This window comes from Pteronotus mesoamericanus, unplaced genomic scaffold (assembly GCF_021234165.1).
Source record: "Pteronotus mesoamericanus isolate MK-2021 breed Mesoamerican mustached bat unplaced genomic scaffold, CSHL_Meso_final contig_263, whole genome shotgun sequence".
In the NCBI taxonomy this organism is placed as follows: domain Eukaryota; kingdom Metazoa; phylum Chordata; class Mammalia; order Chiroptera; family Mormoopidae; genus Pteronotus; species Pteronotus mesoamericanus.
This window is the reverse complement of record NW_026555112.1, coordinates 12,036,327-12,053,434: the sequence shown is the minus strand read 5'-3', so window position 1 is coordinate 12,053,434 and position 17,108 is coordinate 12,036,327. Positions and strand designations below refer to the sequence as shown.

The following is a 17,108-nucleotide window of genomic DNA, read 5'->3' as shown; positions in this document are numbered from 1 at the left end:
AGGAGGTCCACCAAAGCTGACACCAGCCAGGCCCAGGCTTCTACGACATGCAGGATTCCAGCAAGAGTGGAAGCCCTCTGAGGTCAGGGGGCACGGTCTGGCATCTTGATCATCTTAGTCACCCACTTAGTGCATGTCTGGTAAATACCTGCACAGTGAAGAGGGTTCACTCTTTCTAATTCCCTGGGTGATTCAAATCAAAATGGAATAAAAGTCCACCCTTATGTGCAACCATAAAATTATTACTATACCTGTTTTGATTTTAGACAAAGGTTTCTTTCAGCTCATTCTAAATGTACATATAAGACTGCAGCACCTCCAGTCCAAGCACAGTGTGTTTTATCTCTGAAATGGATATTTGTTGAATGAATACATTTTTTTGTATTTTTAAAGAATTTTTATTTGGTATATTTTTATAGCATTGTAATCACAGAATCCATTTCATGTTCCCTAATTTTTACTTAATATTTTATTATTTATTAATTATTATGCACATATTTTTTGTTAATTATCATTTTTGTGCCTGTGAAGTAATCTTTTGTGTATGGATAAACTACAACTCCATTATCTATTTCCTCATTATTCAACATTTAAGATTCTTTCAATTTATCAGAATAATAAGTAAGACATTAATGAACATTTTCTCCAGTACCTTTCTTTTAGAGTTTAGTTTCTCCCAGTAAGGTGGTAAGATTTCTTGACCAAGGATTGTGGTAGGCATTATTAATATTTACCAACCTCTATCTCTACTCCTTTGGGGCATGCAGAAAACTTCATTTCTTAGTCTTCTTTCCATTGGCAGGGCCATGTGACTAGTTCTGTCCAATATAATGCGAGGGGAAGTGACATGTAAACCCTACCTCTCCACCACTCTGAGGTAGGTATGTTGAGTGAGCAAGAAGTGAACCTTTTTTTTTAGGTATATTACTAGGATTCCAGACTTAATTTGTACCACAACTAACCTAATCTATCCTGACTGATACATAGACTTTGAACCTTATTGTGGATTTAAGTATATATTGGATAATTGCACAATGGCTGGTATATAGTAGTTACCCAATAAATATCTATGAAATGAATTAATGGGACTGGTTGCCAATAATACAAGAAAGTACAAATTTTATTGCTGTATTAACAATGATAGGTTTATTATTTGATTGTTCTTGCCAATTTAATGGGCAAAAATATTGTCTTGGCCAACAAAAAATTGGCCAGTTTCTTTGCTTTATTGGTAAGGTTGAACAGTCTTTCATCTGTCATTAATTATTTCTTTTTTGCGTGTGTATTATTTGTTCAAAATCTTTCACTCATTCTCAATAACTATTGAATGCCTTCACTGTTCTAGATTTGAGGGCTGTAGTGGTAAATAACCTTGCTATTATAGGACTTCTATTCTAGGAGGGAAGAAAAGTGGCATTTCAATGCTTAAATATTTTAGGTAATGGTAAGTGCTACGAAAAATAAAGCAAGGTCAGTGGCTTAAAGATAGACTGGGTGTGTTCAGCATACGCTGGTCACACGGCATCTTTCTGATAACATCACTTTTGAACAAAGGAAATGAGCCTAGAATGTATTGGGAAAAAGGATGTTGTAGCTGAGGGTCGGCACATACAAAGGCCTAAAGGCAGGGACATCCTTGATATTTGGGGGATACAGCGAAGTCTGGCTGAAGCAGAGTAAGGAGAGAGGAGTAGGAGATGAGATTGAAGATGTAAAAGGCTAGAACATGCAGGACCTCCTAGGCCATTATTACGTCTTTGACTTTTCTTTGGAGTGACATGGGAGCCACTAGCGGCTTTGGAGCTGAGGAGCGACGTGATGTGACTTACTACCTAAAAGGATTACTCTGGCTTCTCTGTAGAGGAGAAGATAGGGGAGCAAGTAGGAGGGGACCAAGTCAGAGGTTATTGCAATATTCTGATGGCAGACGATGATACATTAGACGAGGGTGACACTGTGGATGAAGTGAGAAAGGGTCGGATTCTAGGTCTATTTTGTCATAGAACTAATAGGGTTTGATGATAAACGGGATATGGGAACAGGTGAGAGAAATGAAGGATCAAGAATGTTTCCAAGGTTTTTGACTTGAGCAACTGGAAGAATGTAGTTACCATTTACTTTATTGCTTTATTGAATTATATCTGGTGTTTTTAATGACTCTAGGAAAAACCACATCAGAAATGGAAGGAACAACACACTGGAGTGGACATAGTGCTTCTTTCCAGATTCAGGGAGGGACTGATTGCCTGGGAGCACCCATGGTCCGAGTGGGACCCCAGCAGCAGCGAAGCAGCTTTCGGTGTCTTCCCTGGCTCTTCTTGTCATGTCCCTTTCACTTCCGGAAGCATGGGCTCTGGCATGGCTGTCTCTGTTGGCATCACCAAGGTACTGAGTGGTATGCAGGTGTGCAAGATGTGGAAGCCAGAGGAGGTAAAGAAGCACAGGAAGGTGGCGCTCTTCCTCCTGAATGAGTACGAGAAGATCCTCTGGGAAGAGGGCCAGGAGATCCTGGCAGGTGACGTGGGACAGGCTGGCCATGACCCCATGCCACCTTTGTCAAGGCACTGCCTGACGAGGACTGCCACTATGCCTTCTGTGGCCCAACCTAGGAGACAGAGGAGAGCAAGCAGGGGGGCCTGGTGCTCATCTCCTGGACCCTGAGTCAGCACCCCTGAAGATCAGACTGATCCGTGCCAGCTCCCAGGATGCCATCAAGCAGAAGCTGAGGGGGATCAAGCATGAATTATAAGCAAACTGCCCGGAAGAGGTCCAGGACTGGTGCACCTTGACGGAGAAGCTGGGGAACAGCATCAGTCCTCTCTGCAGGGCACACCTGCAGGAACACCCCCCCAGCCCCCTGCCTGCTGTGCCTGGCAGCCCCAGACCTGCCCTCAGAGCTCAGGCTGCCCCCTCCCTGCCAGACCTGAGGGGTTTCCAGCTGGGGGAGGGCAATCCCTTTACCTTAGTTGGCTCGGCACTTCATGGACGTCCCTCCTCTCTCTGATGGTTCAGGCCTTTCTAAACCACTTGCGACCTTCTAATTGCTCTTGGGTTGAAGCGCACCAAGTGCCCCCACACACTGGTTAGGGAGAGTCTGTACTTTTTTCCCTGACACCCCTACCTGCCACTTGTTTCTCCCCTTCCCACGTTGCCAACTTCTAACCACAATCGTGACTCTGTGCTCATCTGTTTTGATCTGTGTAGAAAGGAAATATTGGGGAAAGGACTCCTTCCCACTCTGACTGGTTTCTCTTCTATTTTTCCCTGGTTTCAGCCACCCCTGAAAGCAGGATCAGTGAGGGACCTTCAATTAAAAAACACACAACAATTTTATAAAAACCAATGATGGTTGGCTTGCTGTGCAGGACCACAGTGATTGGTTCGGAGATGGGCACATGACCTTAGATGATCCAGTCAGAGGTCCAGGGCTTTTATATGATCATTTGAAACACCGTTTCCTTTTTCTGCTAGAAATGAACAAGGAAGCATGCTCTCTGAGGCTTCTAGAAGTCCTCTTGCTCTTTTGAGGAGAACTAGCCTTAAGATGAACTTGACATGGAAAGCAGAGAAAAGAGATAAAAAGCAAGCCGGGCCTTTTGTGACATGGCTGAGTCACTGCATATATCCATCCTCACCTGAAATCTATCCAGAGACTGTTCAGTTCCACAAGCCAATAAACTCCGCTTTATTGTTTATGCCAGTTTGGACTGTGTTTTCTGTTACTTGCCACCAAGCACATCCTGACTGATAAAAGCAGCTTTCCAAGTAAATGCTGTCCACAGACCGCAGGCAGAATGCTCTCACCACCTGGGATCTCAGAACACAGGAAATAGTCACCCCAGACAATCTGCAAACCATTTGAGACTGAGGATGGGGGGGAGGGGTTGCATCATGTTCTGGGAGAGGAAAGGCCACTTTCAGAGTGTGTGCTGTCCAAAATCCTGGGGAGGAGGATCCCAGGAGCTGTCAGGGCAGCAGGCGTCACCTGGCATCACAGGATCTCAGCTGCTCCCCCAGCAGGGAGGGCCGGGCTTTCTTCCTGAAGCGGAGGGGCTTTGGCAACTTGCTTCTAGACACCGAAGTGTTTGTGGTTGTAGTCACCACTTGCTGGAAGCATCGGGTGGAAACTGATTCTGAATGCAGAGTCTTCACAAATACCAACATCCTGCTTCGACATTTGTTTCTGAAAACGCTTTGGCGATCTGTGTTCCTTCCGACACAATTGGAGTTTGTGGTAAGCAGGCTGGGCTGTGGAGCCAGATTGCCTGAGCTTCCCTCGGGGCTCTCCAGCAGCTGGTGAACGCAAAGGAGCCTTAGGGCCGAGGTCAGCTGGCAGGTATGGACCCAGCCTCCCAGTCTCAGCAAATCCTCCGTGCGAGATAATCATTTGAGATCTTAGAGGACTACTGTACGGTGGGCTTCCTGGGGCCTGTTCTCCCCTAATTGTCTTGACTGTCATCGAGTTTGAAAGGAAGTCTAGTCTGGTGACCAAGAAGATCTGCAGTCCACAGCCAGATTGGAGTTTGAATCCTAGAGCCACTATCTTCAGACTGTGCAAGTTACTAAACTTCTCTGTGCCTCAGTGTCCTCCTCTGTGAAATGGAGATGATTAAAAAAAAGTATCTATCTCCTGGAGTTGCTTAGAGGATAAATGAGTCACTACAGACAGTCTTAGAACAGTGCCTGGCAGCAGGGAAGATTAGCTGTTAGGCTGTCTGTAACGTGCTAAAGAGCAATATATGGAGACACGAAAGGCAAAATGAGTTGGGAGGGAAGAATGCATACACAAAGCAGAGAGTGCCATGTGGTGTCTGACAAAAACAGAGAATGGTTGCGGTCCCCTTCAGTAGGGCCCAATCTTCTCTCTCCAGCCAGGGTGGGGTTTCTGGGCTGGAACCCACGAGGAGGAAGGGGAAGCCCAGCCACCTCCTTCCTGTTGCAGCCTCGTGGCTGGCGGCCAGGGTAGTTTTTCCTTTCTGCTGCACTAATCCTGCTCCTCGTAGTAACCACCGTCCCGCACTTTTTAACTTCACGAGCCTGTTCACATCTCTCTTTATTCGCCCTCCCAGCTCACAGACAGGGAGAACAGAGCTGCAACTTCCACGGTCTCCAAAAAACAGACAAACATCATGGATTCTTTTTCTTCCCTTCTTTAGATTTTTAATTTTAATATTTTCTAAAATTAAAGAATGCATTGCTACATTTCTCTTATGTTTGAATAATAATGGATAACTCCAACGGAGCACTACTTGTGCCAGGCACTGTATTAAGAACTTTGCGTGTATTATGCTGTTTACAACAACCCAGTTAGACAGCTATTATTCTTCTCCTTGTACAGATAACATCGCTGAGGCACGGTGATATGCTACGATTAGGTTTCAACTCAGGTAGCTTGGTTCTAGGGCCAACACATTTAACTACGATGTTAGTCTACATGTTCATGGTAGAATTTAATTATAATAGCAAAGCAAAAAGACGAAAAAGATTTACAATTATAATTCCAGCACTCAGATATAACTACTGTTAACATTTGGTGTCCATTAGCGGTCACAGATCAGGCAGGCGATGAGGGTAGAAGGGAGGGGCGAGTGTCAGAATTATTGGGGCAGCTTTTCAAATACACATAATGCTTGCGGTATCCTACCCAAGCAGGAGGATTTTGGAAAAAAGGATTTAGGTGACACTAATAAAAAGCCTCCCCTTCCTCCTTCTGTGTTCCAATGACCCCGCCCCATCTCAGTTGAAAGCCACTAGTGTATCTTTCCAATCTTTTTTCTATGCATAACTGCATATGCATGCATATAAGTATATAGTTAAAAATGACAAATCAAAAATCAATAAATGACAGTAAGAAAAAAAATAAAAGCACAGCAAGCAGGAGATGCCGGCACATAGTATGATCAAATTCCTAACTCCTCCGGATTCCTGCTGTTTGTGCCTCAAAGGCACGCTAGTAAGGCGAATACCGGTTTCCAGGTTGGAACCTGATAGGCTTTTTCAGCATCAATAGCCCTTCTTGTCAATTTGTTGTTTTGCGACTTGGCAGGTGGAAGTGGCCAAGTTCTTCTCCTGCCCAGGTTCTCCCAGGGGCCTTGTGTCTGGGCTGATTTGTGATTTACAGTCTTCCAGACACAGCCCCGTGCCAGGGCGCTGGACAACTGCCTGTGCTCACATCATTCCCCATTCAGGACGCCTGGGGCAAACCCACCAGGATGCCTGGTGTGTTCAGGAAGGACCCAGAACCGGAGCCAAGGAAGGGAGAGCCAGGGCCAGGTACTTCCTGTCTCTGCTCCCTGTAAGGGCCCCTCACCGCCCCTGTGACACTCCCTGGTGCTGACTTACTCTCCCTGCCCACTCAGCGGGCCCAGAGCTCTTTAAGGGCAGGAAGCAGGTCTGATTATTTTGTCTTTCTTCCTCCTTGTGTCTTGATTGCCTGGAATGGCTCCTGGAACAGAGAGAGCAGCTTCTTGTTGGTACGAATAATAGGTATAACCATAGCTAACTCCAAGGGGCTGCTCGGCTCCTCAAAGACAGACTAATAAGACAAAAGTTTCCCTTCCCATCTTCACAACAACCCCATAAGGGCGAGTCTAGATTCTACGATCCCACCAAGTCCCCCACCCACCCCATTGTAGAGCTGAGGAAATAAGGCAGAGAGAGGTTGAGTAACTTTCCCAAGGTCATACAGATAAGTGGCTGGTTGCAATCAAATCCAGGAAGCTGAGCTCCAGAGTTTAAATTCTTAATCCCTACTCGGTGCTGCTCGTCCCCCGCCCCCATCCACCACCACCCCAACCCTTCTCTCTCCTTCAATTCAATTGTCATAGCGATCACCTTAAGGTTTCACTTTATCACGTCACTCCCCTGATTAAGAACTTTCAAGGCCAGACCACCCATCATGGCGTGGCATACAAAGCTGCCTACAGTTGTCCCCATTCACCTTGCCCTAGGGATGTCACTTAACCTCTCTCCTACTTATGCACCTGACCTGTAAAAGGAGGGTAGTAACAGTACTAACCTCACACGGCACTCAGAGGACTCAGTAGTCCTCGACCAAGCGACTGCTTAGAAACTTAGAGCAAGGAATGGTAACTTTTTCTATAAAGGGCCAGATGCTTAATATTTTTGGCTTCATGGGCCATATGGTCTCTGTCACAACTACTTGGCTCTGTCGCTATAGTGTGAAAGCAGTCACAGACCACAGGGAAGAGAAGGAAGGTGGCTGTGTGCCAATTCAACCTTCTTATGGACACTGAAATTTGAATTTCAAATAATCTTCATGTGTCATGACATATTCCTCTTTATTTTTCCCCCCAACCATTTAAAAATATAGAAAGTCTTGGCTGGTGTGGCTCAGCAGATTGAGTGCCAGCCTGTGAACAGAAGGGTCGCTGAGTCGATTCCTAGTCAGGGCGCATGCCTGGGTTGTGGGCCAGGTCCCCAGTAGGGGGCGCATGAAAGGCAACCGCACACTGAAGTTTCTCTCCCTTTCTTTCTCCCTCCCTCCCCCTCTCTAAAAAAATAAATAAATAAAATCTTTAAAAAAAAATTAAAATATAGAAAGCTTTCTTAGCTTGTGGACAGTACAAAAATAGGTGCTGGGCTCTATGCGGCCCGTGGGCTGCAGTTTGCTGATTCCTACTTTGGACTACTGTCAGGCACAGTGGAAGAGCTTAACAAATCCAAGAGAAACAATGGAAAGTAAGGAGACAAAGCAGGAATTTATAAGGTGCTTAGTGAGGGCTTTGACATGCTGGAGAGGTGTGGATGGAAGAGACGGGCCAAATATGAGAGACCGAGTTGAGGAACCAGAATCTGCTGCACCGACTGGCCAGGCACCATTGTCTGCGTATCTTTCCATTCCATCTTCACACTAACCCTGCACCTTCCTATTTACAAAGGAGATGAAGGAGGTTCACAGAGGTTAAGTAACGTGTGCTGAGTTGCACAGCTTTTAAATGTTAGAGTCAGGATTTGAACCTGGTTTTTGTAGAACACCAGAGACCATGCTTTTCCTACTATATCATCATGCATTGAATACATATTTGTTGAGAAGCTATGTAGTGCAAGGTGCTGAGCTAGGCCTGGTAACACAAAGGTATAAAAAATTTAGCTTTGACCAAGTGAAGTGTAAAGTCCAGTAGAAGACCAGGCAACTAAGCAATTGTAGCTCAGGGTGAAAACTCCTATGATGAGAACACATGGATGGGTTCAGAGTTGAAGGTTCTAATCCACACCTGAAGAAGCAGAGAAGGCTTCCTGAAGGAAGCAATGTCTAAGCTGAAAATAAAGGTACACAGGCAAATACCCAGGCAAGCATGAAATGGAATAATAATACCAAGCTCCAATTTCTTGCCTGCTAACCATTTTGTCAGCTGGCACCTCCAACCTCTGAGAAATCTGGTTCTGAGCTCTGTGGCCTTTGATGGTCCAACCCCCTTCCCAGAAGGGTCTCGTGTCTTCTCTCCTTGGATGCTCCTACTTCCACATCTCTCATCCTGAACTCCTGTCAGAGTTTTGGCCCACAGCTCCTTGGAGACATGACTCAACCCCTTCTCTGTTTTCCTCATTACTTACTTCAAGTATTTCATGCGTTTAGTAAACCTGACCCAAAGTTTTGGTGTAAGGAGGGCATGTCATGGGGAGGGGTCACCCCTGGAGCGCAGGATTTCCGCCCTCTCCTGGCCCCCCACTTCCTCCGGGAGTGGCAAACAAAATCCTCCCTTTGTCTTGCTGGGAGTGTCCCCTTCTGGCCCTAAGGATCTTGGTTTCTACTTAGCAAAGTATTTTCTCAACAAAGACAGCTCTACCTTCCTAAAAGAAATTCTGATGAATAATGCATTCTCTTTACACATATATTGTCTCGTTGGATCCTCCTAGCGTGCCTCCAGAATAGCTGTCGTTGTCCCCACTCTCCAGATGAGGAAGCTGAGTAGCTAGTCCAAGTGATGGTGTCGAGAGTTAATTGCAGAATGCTCTGAATACAAAATCTCCTTTCTCAGCCATTCTTGATTCTGCTTTCCAATCAACACCACTCGGATTGGATCTGGAGAAGGGAAAGGAAGGGGAGGGGTGGCCTGGGAGAGAGAGCCGGGAAGGTGAACAGAGTCAGAAACTGGGTCCATCAAAGGCTATTATTTCCACCAGAGATGCTAGTTTCGGGTCCTGGGGCTCAGCGAAGGGGGAGAACTGAGACCTGGCTGCAGGCCCACCGGACCGCTCAGGCCTGTGGCTCGTTCTGCTGGCCTGGCCCGAGAACAGTCCTGAAAGTAGCACAGCAGTTCTTTGATAGCTGAGCAGACACTAAGGAGACAGGGAGAAGAGGAAACAGGAAATGAGGGGAGAGGAAAGGAGGCTGAAGAGAGACGGTTCTGTATTTAAAAAGGCCATTTAGATGTAAAGGGAATCCTGCTGGTGAAGCCAGAAGCTCTCGACAAGTTCACATGGCCACGGTTTGGGTCCAGCTCTTCAGGGAGCTTGGTTCCGAGTCAGGGAAATGAAGCTACAGTGAAGCCAAAATCTCAACCTATGAACCAAGGACTCTTTTTCAGCATCCAGAAGAATCTGGGGACAGAGTCACTAGCATAGTCTCGTGTGCTGCAAGCTTTGGACATCGTCCGCATGTGGGTATGTGAGAGCCGTGGCAAGCGTGTGCCCAGAGGAAGGCTGGGCATTCAGCGAGGAACAGGGAGCCACGCCTTCAGGAAGCCTTAAGCAGGAGCAGCAAAAATGTGCTTCCTCTTCCCTTCTCTCCAACCCTGAAGGTCAGTGTGGGCTGACCAGCCCTTCAGCACTTCCCCCACACCCTGTGGCATGAGTTCAGCTCCCTCACCCCACCCCGGGCTCACCGTCCCTCCAGCTGAATCAGACAGGCCACTGTTCCAACATCTCTCTTGACTGGCTCTCTCATCTTTGTACTTCTGCTCTCAAAGATAAAAGCAACCAAATGCCACTATCACAAGGGCAGACACTGGCTGTCCCCCAATAGGCCCATGGGGGTAGCAGTGGGTAGCCCTGGAAGCAGGAATTTCTTTTCAGCATCTAAAGCAAAGATTGCTCAGAACAGCATCTGGTCCTGGTTGGTGGGAACTGCTAGAGAGCTGCTAGCTGTTGTTCTTGACTCTAACCCAGCTCTTGGGTGTGCTAGAGTGAGCGAGTAAATGAATGATGCGGAGATTGCTGGAGCCTTGAAGGTGAAATATTTGAGAGGCTGGATGGGCCAAGTGCATGTTCAAAGGCCCAGGAGTAGGAATTAGCAAGGTGTCTGCAGAAGCGTGAGTGGACCGGGTGGAACAGAGAGCGGCATTCCTGCAGGCAGCGGGAGCAGGCGTCACGCTCCGTGGGCCTTGACTGCCCGGCGAGGCAGTTTGAACTTTGTCCTACAGGCAATGGGGAATTGGGTGATTTGAATTTTAACACAGACCTTATTTTGCTATCATAGGTAAAGAAAGACTTGGTACTTAACTGGACTCCTATAAAGTCAAAGACACAAAGTTCAAGCTGAACTCCTATGTTGCCCTTGGGTTCTGTGTCTTTTCCTCCCATCCTCCCTCCTCTCTTCCCAACTCCCCTCTGTCTCCTTTCTCTCCCCGCATTCCCCCGATTCTAAAGTTCTGTGCATGGTATCTTTCACATAGTTTGGAACTAATTACGATGTCCTGGGAATCATCACATCAATTGGTGAGAAAGTTGGAAATGTGACAAGTTCTTTTTTTTTTTTCTTTTTAAAGGAGGATTAGCCAGTTTATTGTACATTCTGTACAGAAGGGAAAGTGTCTATTTTCTCACCTCTGAGATTGTCCAATCTCATCTTGTTCTACCAGAGACCTAATTTATACGGTTGGGGTTGCCATGGGAGAGTCCACATGATAATTTGACTTAGCTCTGGGTCCCGCTGTCCCCAATCCTAAGAGACCAATGGTGTTCAGCTGGGGACCACTTTGCCCTCAAGGGACATTTGACAATGTCCAGAGACATTTCTGGTAGTCACAACCTGGGCGGAGGTAGGTGGTCTACTGACATTTGGTGGGAGGAGGCCAAAGATGCTGCTAAACATCCTACCGGAGAGCCCCCACCTCAAAATGTATCCAGCCCGAAATGTCAGTAGGGCAGAGGTTGAGAAATCCTGGGTTAGACCGAAACCTCTGACCAAGGAAGGAAATGGCATGGAACTGAGTCAGTGTCTGTGTAGAAAGGACAGGGATGGGGTGGGTTGACTGACCTGAGGAAAAGATCCACTGGGAGGAAATGTTCTGAGAGGGATTTGCCATCAGAGAGAAAACTAGAATCTTTTAATACCACTTTTTATGAGCAAATGCAGTTTGCCTGTTTTTAATTAGTTCCCCTATGGAGATACTACAATTTCAGTATATTGCCCCTAATGATAATTAGTCAACCAAAAATTTGCCACTAGAAGTCACCACTTGTCTGGTTTCTAGTGAAACCTGCTGTACTCATTGGTTCCGAAAGGCTACGAGCGTGAATAGTTAGCAGCTGTGTTTATTTGAAGTCCCTTGTGGCTTTGACTTTCAAAGGAAACAGGTTAGGAAGGGAGCAGGCACCAGACACCCATTTTGGTGGGTAGCACCTAAAACATTTTTCTGTCCAAGTGGTAGGTCATTGAACTTGATCCTCTTAGTAAGAGAGTGGTTAATTTTTAACTCAGTTGGGAAGAGTGAGGAAGACTCTCTGATCTTACTTGCTCTCTGGATCAATATGGTCTCCCACAGACGGGAGGCTCTTGCCTCTCCCCACAGGAAGCGCCGCCCCCCAGGCTCAGCCCCCCACCCCATCCTCTTCCGTCCGCTCTCATCCCCTAGGGCTCTCCTCCGGGCCCACAGCAGCAATCCGCTCCACGTGCCAGGGCTCTGTTGGGTAACGGCAGTGCCACGGCATTTCCCTGGTCCTTGGACTCTGCTGCTTGCCCGGAGGACCACTCCACACCCTTCTCCTCGAGACACCAACATCCCTTTCCCCATCATTCTGCACAGATGGCCTCACTTCCTACTTCCCTGAGAAAATGAGCAACTGAAAGAAATGTCCCCTGATTCTACCCCATCTCCCGGCATCTGTGTCCTTTTGCTTGCCTGTCTCTCCAGTTACCATGGTCAACTGAGTTCTGCCAGTGGTTTCACAAAAGCAGCCATGTTAAATAAATGGACCTAAGTGTTTCAATAAAACTTTACTTATAAAGCAGATGGCCAGGGAGTTCTGGCCTGCAGGCAGTTGTTTGCCAACTCCCTGCATCAGAGCAATGCTTTGCAAACTCTTTTGATTGTGACTACCAGATTATTGCTCAGTGGTTTAGTTCACTAGATGATTGTTCCCTGCCTAATTGCTGTTGGACTCCGCCCTGTGGCTGGTTTTGGTCAATGAGATTGTGGAAATGTACTTTCCTGCAGCTTGCCTTTCGGCCAATGGGATGTGAGGAGACACAAGGCAAGCAGGGGATTGAAATGCACTTATGGGGTTAGGCTTGCCCTCTTGTGCCTGTAACATTATGATGAGAAGAAATACACCCAGGCCCCACACTGAGCACGTGCGGGGCAGGCCTGGGACCAGTGGTGAGGAGCCAGGCGGGATTAGCCAAGCCCCCACTGACTCACAGGTGAGTGAGTGAGTGAGTGAGTGCTTTGCATATATTAACTCATTTAATCCATAGAGTAAGTCTATGAAGTATGTATGTATTCAGGTAAGGAAACTGAGGTGTTAAGTAATTTAAGTAATTAAATTAAGTAATTTTTTTCCCCCGGGCCACATGGCTAGTAAGTGGTCACAGAGCAGAGATTCAAATTTAGCAGATCTGGCTCTGGGCTCTATGGTTGACTATACTTTGATATTGTCTATTCTAATAGAACCTATTACATTTTTTAAAAAAATGAATGGCTGCAACCCACTAAAGTGATTTCATGACCTTATGATTTTAAGAACCTCCTCCAAGCAGTTATTCTTTGAAAGCAAGAGCTAAAAGCCAAAGTACCGCTCAAGAATCTTAAAGACCGAATTTCCCTCATTGGAGTGTGTTCCCAGAGCTTGTCATCGTTGTCTTCGCCCTGAGCCCCAAGAAAAAGCCCTCTGAATGTGCTCCTTTGTGCCTCCGTGGTGAGGAGCTGGGCAGATAGAATAACACAGGCCAGACGTTCTCTCCCCCTCACTCACCCACTTCCCCCCAACTCCCAGGTGCCGCAGAGTCAACAGGAATTCACAACTTCCTGACGAAAAAGAATGATTGTCACCAGCATTTCAGGGAAAGCAATGGCTGCCTCCTAGTGCCCTCTGGGGCAATTTGAGCTTTGGCCTCGCAGAGAAGAACTTGAGTCTAGACAGAAGGATAAAAGTCTGATCCCAGCACAGGAGTTTCAGAGGGGTCCAGACCATCCACTGTGTCAGGTAAGGGAGAAAACCTGTGACAGTATTAGAACTTGATTGAAATAGAAGCTAAAATTGTAGAATCACAAATTTGAGATGGAGATGGAACCAGTTATACTTCTCAATCCATTGTGGAAAGTATATAAAAGGACAGCCTTGGGCTGCAGAACGGCTCCTGGATTTTTTTTTTTTTTTCACCACAATAGAAAAAGTATTTTTCACCCTGGCCAAGTATCTCAGTCTAGAGTGTCGTCCCGATACACCAAGTTTGCGGCTTCAATCCACAGTCAGGGCTCATACAAGAATCAATCAATAAATGCAAAAATAAGTGGAACAAGAAATCAATGTTTCTCTCTCTTTCAAATCTCTAAACAAAAACTTAAAAAGAAAAAGTGTTTTTCCAGTTTTATTGAGAAATAATTGATATGCCTCACTGTGTAAATTTAAGGAATACAGCATGGTGATTCAACATATACATACTGTGAAATGATCACCATAATAGGTCTAGTTAACATCCACCATCTCATATAGATAAAAGAAAAGAAAAATATTTTCTCCTTGTAGAGAGAACTCTTAGGATCTACTCCTTTGATAACTTTTCTATATATCCTACAATAGTGTTAACTATAGTCATTGTGTTATACATCCCCAGTAATTATTAATCTTATAACTGAAATTTTGTACTTCTTGACCACCTTCCTTCTCTCTCTTTAATCCCTAATCCTTACCCTTTCGTAGCCACAAATCCGATCTCTTTTTTTTTATGAGTTTGGTGGGGCTTTTTTATTTTCCACATATAAGTGAGATCATACAGTATTTGACTTATTTCACTTAGTGTAATGCCCTCAAGGTCTACCCATAAGAAAAAAACATTTATGTGATATATGATTACAAGTCTTATGTGAAAAGGAAATAGAAATATGATGTTCATATTTACATGTGAGCCTCAACTCAAAATTAATATCAGAGAACACTGGTTTAGTGGTGGGGGAGAAGTTAAATTAAGGCAACTGAAAGTATGTAGAGAAGGTGTTTTATGTAATAATCTTTCAAAATTTCTCATGTAATCTAAATATTTTAAGTAAAAGTAAAAATTTTAAGTAAAACTGCCCCCACTGTCTCTCACCTCACAAGTGTTTTTTTTTTTTCAGGGATCCTTTAAAGTGGTAGATTAAAATCTTTCTATAGTCAAGAAATTGACAAAAGCCTCCCTTCCTCTTTTTTACTTTAAAAAAAACAATGGGACTTTGTTTGTATTGAAACTGTATTTTCTTTTTAAAAAAGTTTTTAATGAAAAACAGCACCTATTCATTTTTAATATTAACCATACCCAGAGTCTTTAATTTATGGTATTGAATTTCAGGGTCTCATGATGTTTCATATCTTCAGCTGCCTTTTCATCCCCCTTTACAGCAACCTCTGGGCCATGATTCTGTTTTATACCAATTGCAATAAACTCTAAGAGGAAGGACTGGACTATGGGTGGGGATCTTTCAGTTCCAGCCTACAGTCAGCTGTTGACAAATATTTGTTTCCTTGTTGTTCCTTGGACAATCTTTGTCCCAGGATCTAACTCTATAAATTAAAATTTATATTGTAGATGCTTTTTAAAAACTCCCATAAGACTCAGAAGAGAACGTGTAAAAGCACTCTGAGTGCCCATCAATCAATCATCAATCCATTTTTACCAAGTAATCATACATCTTCATTCCACTGAGGAAGACACCAGAATGGAGATCCCTGAATGGGATTTGAAAGACTCGCATGAGATGCCCGTCTTCTTTTTTAGTTTTGGAAATTTTTATTTTGAAGCTATTTCAAACTTATAGAAAAGTTACAAGAAGAATACAAAGAGCCCCTTTATGCTCTTCATCCAGATCCCCCAGTTACTAACAATCACCTAATTATATTTTCATTCTATCACTGTGTGTGTGCATTATTTTTTTCTGAACCATTGGAGAGTAAATTCAGACATGATGCCCCTTTACTCCTAAAAACTTCAGAGTGTATTTCCTGAGAATGAGGACATCTCCCATTGTGCGATTATAGTCCTATTTTCACATTAGGAAATTGAAATTGCCAGCATATTATTTTCTAATTTACAGTTCTCATTTGAATTTTGTGAGTTGTCCCAATAATTTCCTTTGTAGCAAAAACAATGGATTTTTCTGGTCCAGGATCCAGTCTAGAACCACAAATCGTGTTTAGTTATCATTTTTCTTCAGTCTCTTGTAATTTGTAAGTGTTCCTCAGATTCTGTTTCATGATGACTCTTTCTAAGAGTACGGAGTAGCTATCCAGTAGACCGCTCCCTGACTTGGATTGCCTGAGGTTTCCCCATGGTGAGAGTCAGGTAATGGATGTTTGGCAGGGTTGCCACAGAAGAGATACTGTCTCTTTGTAGTGCGTCCTGTGATGAGACACATGATGTCAATCTTTTCCATTCCTTGTGTTATTAATTTTGATCATGAAGATGGAGACTGCCAGGTTTCGCTATTATTAAATAATTATTTTTCTCTTTGTAATTACTAAGTAATTTCTCATAGACACCTTCTCATCAAACTTGTACTAGTTTTAGAATCCAATTGATGATTCTTTCTGAATCAATTATAACTATGACAGTTGCCAAATGATGATTTTCTTTTTTCAGCTTTATTGAGATAGGATTGACAAATAAAAATTACATATATTTACAGTGTCCAATTTGATCTTTTGATTCACGTATACATTGTGAAATGGTTAGCAACATTAAGCTGATTAGCATATTTAACTACTCTTTTAGCACATATATAATACATTATTATTAAATATAGTAACCATGCTACACATTAGGTCTCCAGAACTTATTCATTCATCTTATAACTGAAAATTTGTACCCTTCAATCAACATCAGTCCCCTATTCCAAAACCCAGCCACCAATAACCACTATTCTACTCTCTATTACTATGAATTAAACTTTTTTTCTTTTCTTCTTTTTTTTCTTTAGATGTCACAAATAAGTGAGATCATGCCATATTTGTCTTTGTGTGCCTGGCTTATTTCACCTAGCATAATGTCCTCCAGGGTCACTCATGTTGTTGAAAATGACAGGCTTTCCTTCTGTTTTAAGGCTAAATAATATTCCTCTGTGTGTGAGTGTGTGTGTGTGTGTGTGTGTGCGCGCACAGGATTGCTGGATGATAGGGTATTTTTATTTTTTTAATTTTTTTGAGGAACCCCCATACTGCTCTCCATGATGACTGTACCAATTTATATTTACACAGTGTATAGGGCTCACTTTTCTTTACATCCTTGTTTTATACATCACCAGCACTTGTTATTTTATTTTTTTACTTTTTGATAATAGCTATCCTAACAGTTGTAAGGTGGTATCTTTATTGTGGTTTTGATTGTATTTTATGATGATTAGTGATGTTGGGCATCTTTTTGTATACCTGTTGGCCATTTGTTTGTCTTCTTTGGAAAAAGGTCTATTCACGTTCTTTGCCCATTTTTAATTTTGTTTGAGGGGGGTGGTTTATTTGTTTTTTTTTTGCTATTGAGTTGTATGAGTTCCTTATATATTTTGGCTATGAACCTTTTATAGGCTCTATGGTTTGCAAATATTTTCTCCCATTTCATAGGTTGGCTTTTCCTATTGGTTGTTCCTTTGCTATACAGGAACTTTTTAGTTTGATACAGTCCCACTTGTTTACTTTTACTTATTTTTCCTGTTTTCAATGTCAAATCCAAAAAAATC

At 43.9% G+C, this 17,108-nt stretch overlaps 1 pseudogene; it reads left to right on the top strand.

Moving 5' to 3' along the window:
* The first annotated feature begins 2,346 nt into the window (after positions 1-2,346).
* On the top strand, positions 2,347-3,004 carry LOC129071312 (cofilin-1-like; annotated as a pseudogene).
* Positions 3,005-17,108: the final 14,104 nt, after the last annotated feature.